The 9,758-nt window shown below is 42.7% G+C and overlaps 1 long non-coding RNA gene across 1 annotated transcript; it reads right to left on the bottom strand.

The window, feature by feature from the left end:
* Positions 1-2,802: 2,802 nt before the first annotated feature.
* On the bottom strand, positions 2,803-4,167 carry LOC140615028 (uncharacterized). Its single transcript, XR_012015709.1, has 2 exons — positions 3,672-4,167; positions 2,803-3,504 (listed from the first exon to the last, which is right to left on the bottom strand). It is a non-coding gene; the product is annotated as an uncharacterized lncRNA (long non-coding RNA).
* Between the last annotated feature and the right edge of the window lie 5,591 nt (positions 4,168-9,758).

Below are 9,758 nucleotides of genomic sequence, written 5' to 3'. Positions count from 1 at the left end.
GATTCTGTATATGCAGGTATCATTTGTTTTTACCATAAAGACAATATTTGTTCTACACTTATTTTAATATGCTAAGGTTTTCTCAGCTTCCCTTGGGGAATATTTTGCATCAAGACTTTAGATATTAAATCTGGATGTGTTTGAGGTCTGATTGCACTTAGACCAGCACCTGCAAATTCTATAATTTTTTTTTCATCAGTCTTGTTTATAGTTCTTACATTTCAATTCGGGCATTATTGAGGCAAATTATAGGTAGCTAGATTTTTTGATGTTGAGTTGGCATCAAGATTTTTGTTTTATTTTTGATTGCCAATATCATTTTCCCCAAACCTTGCTCTCTGTAAGTGTGTAGAACATCCCAATCTTGTCCAATATTTTAGAATGAAGTTTGTTTCTTCTTGCTTACAATACCCTGCCTGTTTCATTACTTGTATCCCTAAGGAACCATGCAAGAGTGAGTATCAAGTATAGGAATAGAATGCAAGTTTTTTCTAGGCCTGAACCCTAAATCAGAAAACCAAAGGCCAAATCCCAAATGGATTGCTTTCTCTTTTATTTCTAGCATTGTGATAAACTTCCCAAGAAGTGACCTCCTTTCTCACATTATTGTCATATTTTAATCCATCTATGGAGACATTGCCCATGGTCTTTGTGATTCTTCTGAGCCTGTATATATGATCCTAAAAAAAGTTCATTTTTTCTCATCACCTCTCCTATTTCTTATCTACTGCCACAGATAAAGAACAATTATATCAGTTACATACCTGTATAAGTGGTAAATTGTTTATAGGTATTTATCGCTATATAAATGAGCCAAAGTTGGCTCCTTAGTGAATGAAAACAGATTCCCTTTACTTTATGCTTGGTCATTTCTATAGCAGCTGATGCAATCATGCTATTGTTCCTAATTCTTTGCTTGAATCTACCACCTGGAATGGGCTCTAGGCATTGGAAATATCATTCACAAAGATATAACATCATGGCAACTCCACAGCAAATTGAGGAAATGCAAACCGGTCTCTGAAATCGCAGAAGGAGCAGAAGTAAGGCAGCTAAAGGAAAACTCAGTGTCGTGCCCAAGATTGCAATTCCAAAAACCACCAAGGAGCTGACACCGATGCAAGCACATGAGGGTTTATTTACAAGCTCGAGCTTTGGTCAAGTATACTCCACACAGCAGAGCAGGGGCTTGGACCCCGAAGTGGGTTACAGCTGGGTTTTTTTATGGGCTGGTCTAGGGGATTTTCAGAAGGGATGGAGGAAAAAAATTTTTTTTCTTTCCAATATGGGGAAAGGGTGGGGGAGTATCTTCGGATCTGATATGGGATTCTCTGCCGAGGGCATTCTGAGCTTTATTGTCTTTCTGATATGAGATTCCCTGCCTAGGACATTCTGCAGTTTTTCCTGTAAAGTTCAGCTCTTATTCCCAGGGGCCTAAGATGGCTGTACTTGTGCTAATGCTAAACTTGAGGTGGAATGGCCTTAATTTTTCTCGGCCTCCACACTCGGGACGGAGAATGAGTTTAGGAATTATTTTCCAACAGTCATTGCTGTAGAAAGCATCTATGCAATGACTATTTTGATGCGGAGTAGACAGTGCATTGTGAATGGTGGAGAGGGGATATTTGAGCAAGTAGTTCAATTTACAAGGCATCACAATACTGAAGAAAAATTTTCTGGGGAGCTGCAATAAAAGACCAAAGCAACAAAGTAAAGAATGAAGGCTGTTGTCTTAGTAACCAAACAACATTGTTTTCTTACCTGATAGAAATGGTAAATTAATTGTGACCCTCAATTGTGAGAGATACCTTTAGGCTATGTAGGTATTTCTACCTCTCTAGGGCTCTCAAGAGGCCCCTTCACAAAAGAAAGGTAATTGCAGAGTGACAGAAGCCATACTAAAAAACAAGAGTTTTATTAGTTCTCTGTTTGTCCATCCCAGAGAGGGAAGCCAGTGGCCTTCTCTGTGTGCTGCTCTGGGGAATCCCTAACTTGGGTTGGGGAAATGGACTCATGATCTAACACTGGACTCACCTGTTGGTGAGCCTTTTATTTGACTCTTACGGTTGTTTTTGAACATGTTTCACATTCAAGAAACAGAGGGAATAATATAAGAAACTTAGAGGACCCTGACTAAGGAGGGAAGGTGCTCTGATTTCTGCCTTCTCTCTCCCTGCGAGTTTGGGCAAGTTATTTGAACTTCCTAAGCCTTGGTTTTGTCCTTCCTATTCCTTTTTTTTTTTTTTTTAAGATTTTATTTATTCATGAGAGACACAGAAAGAGGCAGAGACATAGACAGAGGGAGAAGTAGGCTCCTTGAAGGGAGCTCAATGCGGGACTTGATCCCAGGACCCCGGGATCACACCTTGAGCCAAAGGCAGACGCTCAACCATTGAGCCACCCAGGCATCCTCCATCCTTCCTATTCCAATGAATAGGAATAATAATCCTTAATTAAGAGATTAAATGAGGCAGTGAACGTCAGGTTCCTAGCACATAGTAGTAATTCAGTAAATGGCAGGAATTCTTCTTGACTCAATTTTTCACAATTTTATAAATAAAAGTAAATAATAAGAGGGAACATGAAACTTTTTTTTAAGACTGATTCAAGGGGAGGGGGATCCCTGTGTGGCTCGGCTGTTTGGCGCTTGCCTTTGGCCCAGGGCGTGATCCTGGAGTCCCTGGAGTCCCGTGTCGGGTTCCCTGCATGGAGCCTGCTTCTCCCTCTGCCTCTCTCTCTCTATCTCTCTCATTCTCTCTCTCTCATGAATGAATTAAAAAAAAAAAAAGACTGATTCAAGAGTGAAGGCAGGAAAGAAAAATGCCTTTTTAATATTTGGGAAAGGATATAACATGAAACACTGATGTTAAGAGGAAGCATCCATTCATTACCTTCACGCTTGCTCTAAATGCTCTTGACTCAATTTGGTGAAGCTTCATTTCATGTTGGAATACACGGAGTCAAATTTCTCTCCTTGAAGAGTTTGGTGATTAGCCTTGGCACAATCACTGAATGCCATGATATGGAGTTCTGTGAACAAGTTCTTCAGGTTCAATAGGGAGTTGAGATCATCCAAGATGCCCTGACTTCAAACAATCTCAAAACTTCTTCAGTACCAGTTTATGTCTTTTAGAATCTAGTAAACAAAATCCCTAACTCTATAATGTGCTCAGGTAGTTTGTAATAAGAAAAGAGCTTTCCTGTTAAATTTAACAGTTTGCATTGAAAATAATCTTGGGAATGAACATGTACCAGTCCTTGTCTTTTTCCATCGGTAGCAATATATACATTCCCAAGCAGCCTGGATAATGTTGATCTTTTACATTTTTTTTTCTTAAAATTTATTTTGTCTTTTTCATAGTTGTTGTAACAGTTGCTTATTGAGAAGTAAATGTCAGTTAGGAAGGAGTCATTTGCTAATATATCTAGTTGAATGGGACTTTGAGAAGACGAGGGCTTCGAATTGCCTGTTGCTCTTTTTCAGCCTGTATGAGGTTTCTGTAGCTGTTAAAACAAATTACCACAAACTCAGTAGCTTGAAACACTACAGTTTTATTATCTTATGGTTCTGGAGAGCAGAAGTCCAACACAGGTCTCTTTAGGGTAAAATCAAGGTGTCTGACAGGTCTGGGCTGCTTCTGGAGGATCTAGGGGAGAATATGTTTTCTTACCTCTTTCAGCTTGTAGAGGCCACACTCCTTGGCTTACAACTTCTCTCTCCATTGTCAAAGCTAGTTATGTCACATCTCTATTACCCCATTGCTCTTTGGTCACAGCTGGGAAAGGTTTTCTGCTTTTAAGGACCCATGTGATTAGACTGGACACACATGGGTAATCTAGGCTACTTTCCTTACCTCTGGAGCCTTAACTGAATCACACCTGCAAGGTCCTCTTTGTCAGGCAAGTAACACATTTGCAGGCTTCAGGAATTAGAATGTGAGCATCTCTGTGTGTGGGGTGGGGGTGGTAGTGGCAATTCTGCCTACCTTAAAAGAACAAACGGAATTAAAATTCTGGCAAAAATTGCACAGGGAACTTCTAAGTGTTATCTTCACTAGAGAGAGTTTGGAGGTGGCTTTTAGAGAAAACAAGACTGTGGGTCCTAGATTGAGTTCTGTGGACAGAGTTCAGCCTTTATATGTCATAAAGGCTATTACATGGGAAGTGGGGTTCTCCTTCACACTCAAGACATTCTCTTCAATTGCCCTCCAAGGATCTTGGAAAGAATGAGAGAGTGTGAATGATTTGGCAAAGGTCCAAGGAATGGGGTCTTACCTAAGAAAGTCCCCAGACCGTCTGGACAAGTAAGGAAGTCTAGGCAGCTTCAGAGATGGCCTTTCCTGAGAGGGATGGGTTTGCCAGAAAGGATGAATATCTTGCTTCTGGCAATCTCATCATGATGGTAATGGAAACAGGACAGTGTAGCTCTGATTGGATTAAAGAACTGTAGGCAGCTGCAGAAGCTCCAGGAATGGGTAGAGGCAATGACCCCACCCCTACCCCCACTGGGCCTCCAGCAGGCAGTGTGGCCATGTGGGGGTGGTGCTAGAGTGGTTGAGTCTGTCTCAGTGAGGCTGATGCAATGGGCCTTCTTAGAGCCTGAAAGCATCTGGACCCAGAGGTGACTGTTCTCTTCATGAAAGTAATATGTTGAGCATGTTCCAGGATTTTTCCTGTGTTCTTCTCTCCAGCACACCTTCTCATGCTGCAGATGAGGAGGTTAATGAGCAGAGTAGAGCTGGGAGTGAGGAAAGAGGAAACTGAGGGGGTGATGGGCTGGCCTGGGTGGTGTAGAGTGAGTTCATAGCTCATCCCTCCACAGCCAGTGATCTAGGACAGACGCCCTTTCCAGGGGCCAGTGGGGTTTGAGCAGGATCCTGAGAGAGGAAGCAGATCAGTAATGGCAATGATGATAACTGCAAACAGGGCAGGGAGGAGGCAAGTTAATCAAAAGAGGTGGTTGGGGGCACCTCCTCATCTTGGAAAAGTAGAGGCAGTCTTGTGTCAGAGAGGGTCTTTACTGGCTGTTAGTATCGCCTAAATTATTTGCCGAAATTATTAGTGTTAAATCAATGAATGGAGAGAAGAGGAAATTGCTGAGAAGGTGTAGGCTGAGGTGCTGTGACTTTGTTAAATGAACATTTGTTAAACAGAGCCCTGGGGTGCTGGATGGTGAGCCACAGGTTCAGCAGAACACCACAAGGGAATTGAAATAGAGAAGCTGATTACCCACAGGTCCTGGAGGAGGTACATGGCATGCCTCCAGGAGCCACAGGGGGATGGGTGAGGCAGGGTGTAGGCAGAGCATGAGGCAGGACCTGGGTTTCATGTCTTTAGGAGGGTCGGGGGGTGGAATGCTTTGGAGTTGCCAGGCTAATGCCGGTCTGGTCTATTCAAGCCAGAAGGAGCCAGGTTTTGGTAAGATTCATGGGGCTCTCCTCTAAGGGATACACAAGGGGGAGGCCGTGGGAGGTGGGATAGACTATTTATCACCAGCGTGGTTGAGGGAGTCACACCAGGAACTTTCATTTACTTGTGGCCCTGAGAGCTATTTTGTCTAGGGCACATGCTTGGAGGAGGGGCTAGTGTCAGTCAGCTCAAGACCCTCAGGCCACTTGGCCACACAGAATGGATGCCAAGGCAGAAATATTATAGAGTAGTTTAGTTAAACTCTCAACATGAAGGCTATTGAAAGGGGATTGAATCCAAAAGGTCCTAATTTGTGCCTTTGGGGAAGCATACTATAGCAGACATGCAATTATCTTTGTTTTGTTGTTGTTTGCAGCAGTCACAATTTGCAGAGTGGCTGCTTCATTTCAGGCACTGTGATAAAGTACATAGACTTAGAATTCAAGTAGCCTGGGTTCCAATCCCAGTACTGCCACTTATTGTTAGTATGACACAGAGCAACCACCCAAACCGCACTTTCCCATCCAAAAAATAGGTATAATATGATATTTTGTAGAGATGTCATGACTAAATGAGCTGATATATTTAAAATGGTTGGTGCAACGCATGGCTCTTCACAATAAAAAATGCTAGCCAGCCTCATGGGCAGCCCGGGTGGCTCAGCGGTTTAGCACCACCTTCAGCCCAGGGCCTGATCCTGGACACCTGGGATTGAGTCTCATGTCGGGCTCCCGGCATGGAGCCTGCTTCTCCCTCTGCCTGTGTCTCTGCCTCTCTCTCTCTGTGTCTCTCATGAATACATAAATAAAATCTTTAAAACAAAATGCTAGCCTCTTTTTTAAAAAGTATTATTTCATAGGTAAATATTTTATAGACTTACTTTCAGTAGAATATTATCATATATGAATATCTCAAGGTGAATGGGTTTATTGAACAAGGCCTTACCTGGCAGAGCTTTGATAACAAAGCATAAGAGGAAAATTTGATTCTGGGTGAGAGAAGGGAGAGACTGATCCCAAGTAGGGAACATTAAGAATATGCCCCATGATTGGCCTTGGGGATCCTGGGGCCTACACTACTGATACAGGAAGGCTTAGCTCTTGTCTCATGGAGTCGAAGAATGAATCTCGAGGACAACAGAGAGTGAGTAAAGCAATAGAAGTTATTAAGCAAAGATACAGAGAAAGCTCTCAGAGGTGAGAGGGGTCCCTGCCACTGAAGGCTTGTAGTGAGAGTCTTTTATTGAGAACTGACTGGGAAGCTTGTGGCCTTGAGATTCTTGTGCTGTCTTGGTTTGAGGTAGGACTGGTGATAACATCTTTAATGGCTTACTTCTTCTTTCGGGTCTGGTTATTCTTTGCTGGTCACAGATGACTGTCATAAAGAGACCCCCTCCCCGCCCACACCTAGGGCAGGGTGGTCCAGCTTGCTTCCTTATCTCTGGTTTACTTACACCTTGGAATTTTTGGGATTTCTGTGAGCCTGATTCCGTAGCCCCCTACCTAGCCCTGCCTAGGCCTGTTTGTCCCTAACTCACTATGAAGCACTGAATACTTTATGGTACAGAACAGTCGAAGTATACTAATCATACAATAGAGACTGCTATCTAGAACTCAGCAATGTAACAAAATTCTGGTTCCCAATGTGTGAAATCTAATTGTGTTTGCTTCTGAAATAAAAAAGAATCCCGGTTGAGGACCTCCACTAAGCAGTTCTACAACGTCTGGTGTCCTTCAGCTTTAAGATAAAAGTGTAGGGCAAAAAGATCTCTAATGTTCCTTCTGTGTCTAACATTCCAGGACTCTAAAATAATGCTAGGGCCAATATTATGTATTTCTTTTTATAGGAGTTCTCTTTGCCTGGGGAGAGCAAGACCATATGCCAAAAACATTGTGTAAGTCAGGTCAATTAAGAAGGATTGCTCCTTCAGTCTTGGGTTTGCTTCAGCAAATCTTTAGAGCTGGCTCTTTATTTATAACTCTGTAGAGGACCAAAACAACCCTACATCTGACTAGGGTGTGGAGAAGCAAAACATAGTTCAGATGCATTCCTAAATCATGAATTTTTCTCATTGACGTACACACCATCACAGACAGTGCAGCTGCATGTCATAGATTTTTGGGGCTTGATTATAAACAACCTTCGACAGACATCCCTGAGAGAATGGCGAGGAAGTTGTCCCTGTGACACAGCTGATTCTTCTCCTCCACAGAACTGAGGCTAGCGATCTTAAGGACAAATATCAGCACCAGCCCCAGAGCCTAAGGAATATAGGTTGTTTAGGGACTGATTGAAAATCAGTCCTTAACATTCCTCATTTCTACATGTCAAGGAATGCCAAGACTTGGAGCCAGGCATTCATAACATTTAGGAATTATATCCTGTTTATTTGGATGCTTGGTATCAGACTTTCTCTCGACCCGGTGCTCCAATACTCTCAGACACTGTCCTTTAGCTTCTGGAACCTTCCAATCAGCTCTAGATTCCCTAGTCAACTGCTACCAGAGTCTTACAGTTCATTATCCTATCTCCCTACAACCCACTCCAAATTTAAACTGAAAGATTATTTATAACCCCCAAGACTGGGGTAAGTGCTTCTCTTATATGGACCTGTAATGGCCTGTGCTCACAGGCTAATTGAAATACTTCTATATGTTACCTTCTCCCTTTATAGAATAAACTTCTCGAGGATAGGAACTACTGCCGATGCTAATTGTATCGCCAGCATACATACACAATTTAGTACAAATTCCAGCACTTACTGGAAACAAAATGTACTGTAGAATGACTGAGTGCCTGTATCTCATCTCAGGTACTGACCATTAAAACACACGGAGAGGGTGAAGCAATTGGCTGGCTCCTAGTGACGCCTCCCTGAGTCCAGCTTTTCGGTGATGGCAGGCAGTACTATCATCTCTCTCAGTTCTCAGGAATGAAACCTCAGAGTAATCATGATTCATTGCTCTGCTTTGTGTCTATACTTCATGCAGCTGGTTTTTCCTCTTTAACTTCTTGCATATTATGTGAAGACAAACACTTGTATTTTTAGAAAGTCCATAACATTCATTTCAACCCTTTCCTCAAGTGGAAATGTGAGACTAAATGTTTGAGTTGCAATAAGTCCTCGACAACGAAGACATTTACCTATTTAATGGGTGACTAGTTTTTGGTGCTTTATATTAAGGTAACTAAGTGGCTTATTTTCTAAACCAGGACTGCTCTGAGAATGAACGAGGACACTATTAATTGCACAGGTTGGTGGATAAACTTGGATTCTATGGGGCACAATGGGACATATGGTCATTCTATTTATAGATGAAGATGCTGCTGAATTGGCCCCAGCAAAGCCTGCCCTGGGTCAGTCCTTCTGTAGTTGTGATGTGTTCATGGTGCACCAGTTACATCTCCTTCCCAGAATGTTCTTGTAGCTGATAAAATAGGTGTGGGTAAAGTTGATTTCTGCCTGGGTCTTAATTTATAAAGGTGCCTGGGTGGTGACACAGATGGGCTAACATTATTGAAAGATTTTCATGACTTAAAGCTTCCAAGAGGAGTGCGGGACGTGCCAGGTCAAACAGGACCACGTGGGAAAGCACAGGGTCTGCTCAGGAGGCAAATGCAGGATCCAGGGGAAAACAGAACCCAGAGCCTCCATTGTGCCTTCCCTGGAAAGGGCAAGGCAGAGCATGGCAAAAAGCTTAGGATTGGCTACTTTGATTGGTGTCAGGAGGCTCTGGGCATTAGGGGTGGTCTTGTACCTGGTTCTGGGTGATTTAGAGCAGAGCAAACAGTGGCTTGGTGTGTGTAAGTTAATCAAAAGAGGTGGTTGGGGTTACGAGCTTGGAATTGGTTGGAGAGTTTGTAATATGATTTTGTGCCCCTGTGTAAACTGGATCACAGGGGAGATATAAACAGCTTTGGCCTCTAGTTCAGCTTGTGATTAATGATACCAAATAGACAAATAGAAAATAGACAAATACAGTCAGAATACAGGCAGCTGCCTGAAGTTAGGATGCATTGCTGGAAATGGAATATAGATCGCCTCTGAGAAACTCCCTGCCCCTGTAGAGACTGAACCAGCCAACTTCAGGTCCTTAGCTTGAGGCTTCAGTCCATATCTCTCAGTAAGGGATAATAAGCTGGAGGTGCTTGAGGACCCAGACCAAAAGAGCAGCATTGAGGGTAGGTCAAAGATACATCTTTGAAATCAATGATTGGAAGATGTACACATCAAACACATTTTACTGCATATCCAGGAAAACTATGGCCCATCAGCTTTATTTTAGGCACAATGTGAATGTGAAGTTTCTCTAGTTTTCTATCAGGGAGATGGCCTGACATGCAGATGA

The sequence above is a fragment of the Canis lupus genome, chromosome 1 (genome assembly GCF_048164855.1).
Source record: "Canis lupus baileyi chromosome 1, mCanLup2.hap1, whole genome shotgun sequence".
Classification (NCBI taxonomy): Eukaryota; Metazoa; Chordata; class Mammalia; order Carnivora; family Canidae; genus Canis; species Canis lupus.
Note: the sequence above shows the minus strand (reverse complement) of the source record. Positions and strands in the feature narration are given on the sequence as shown.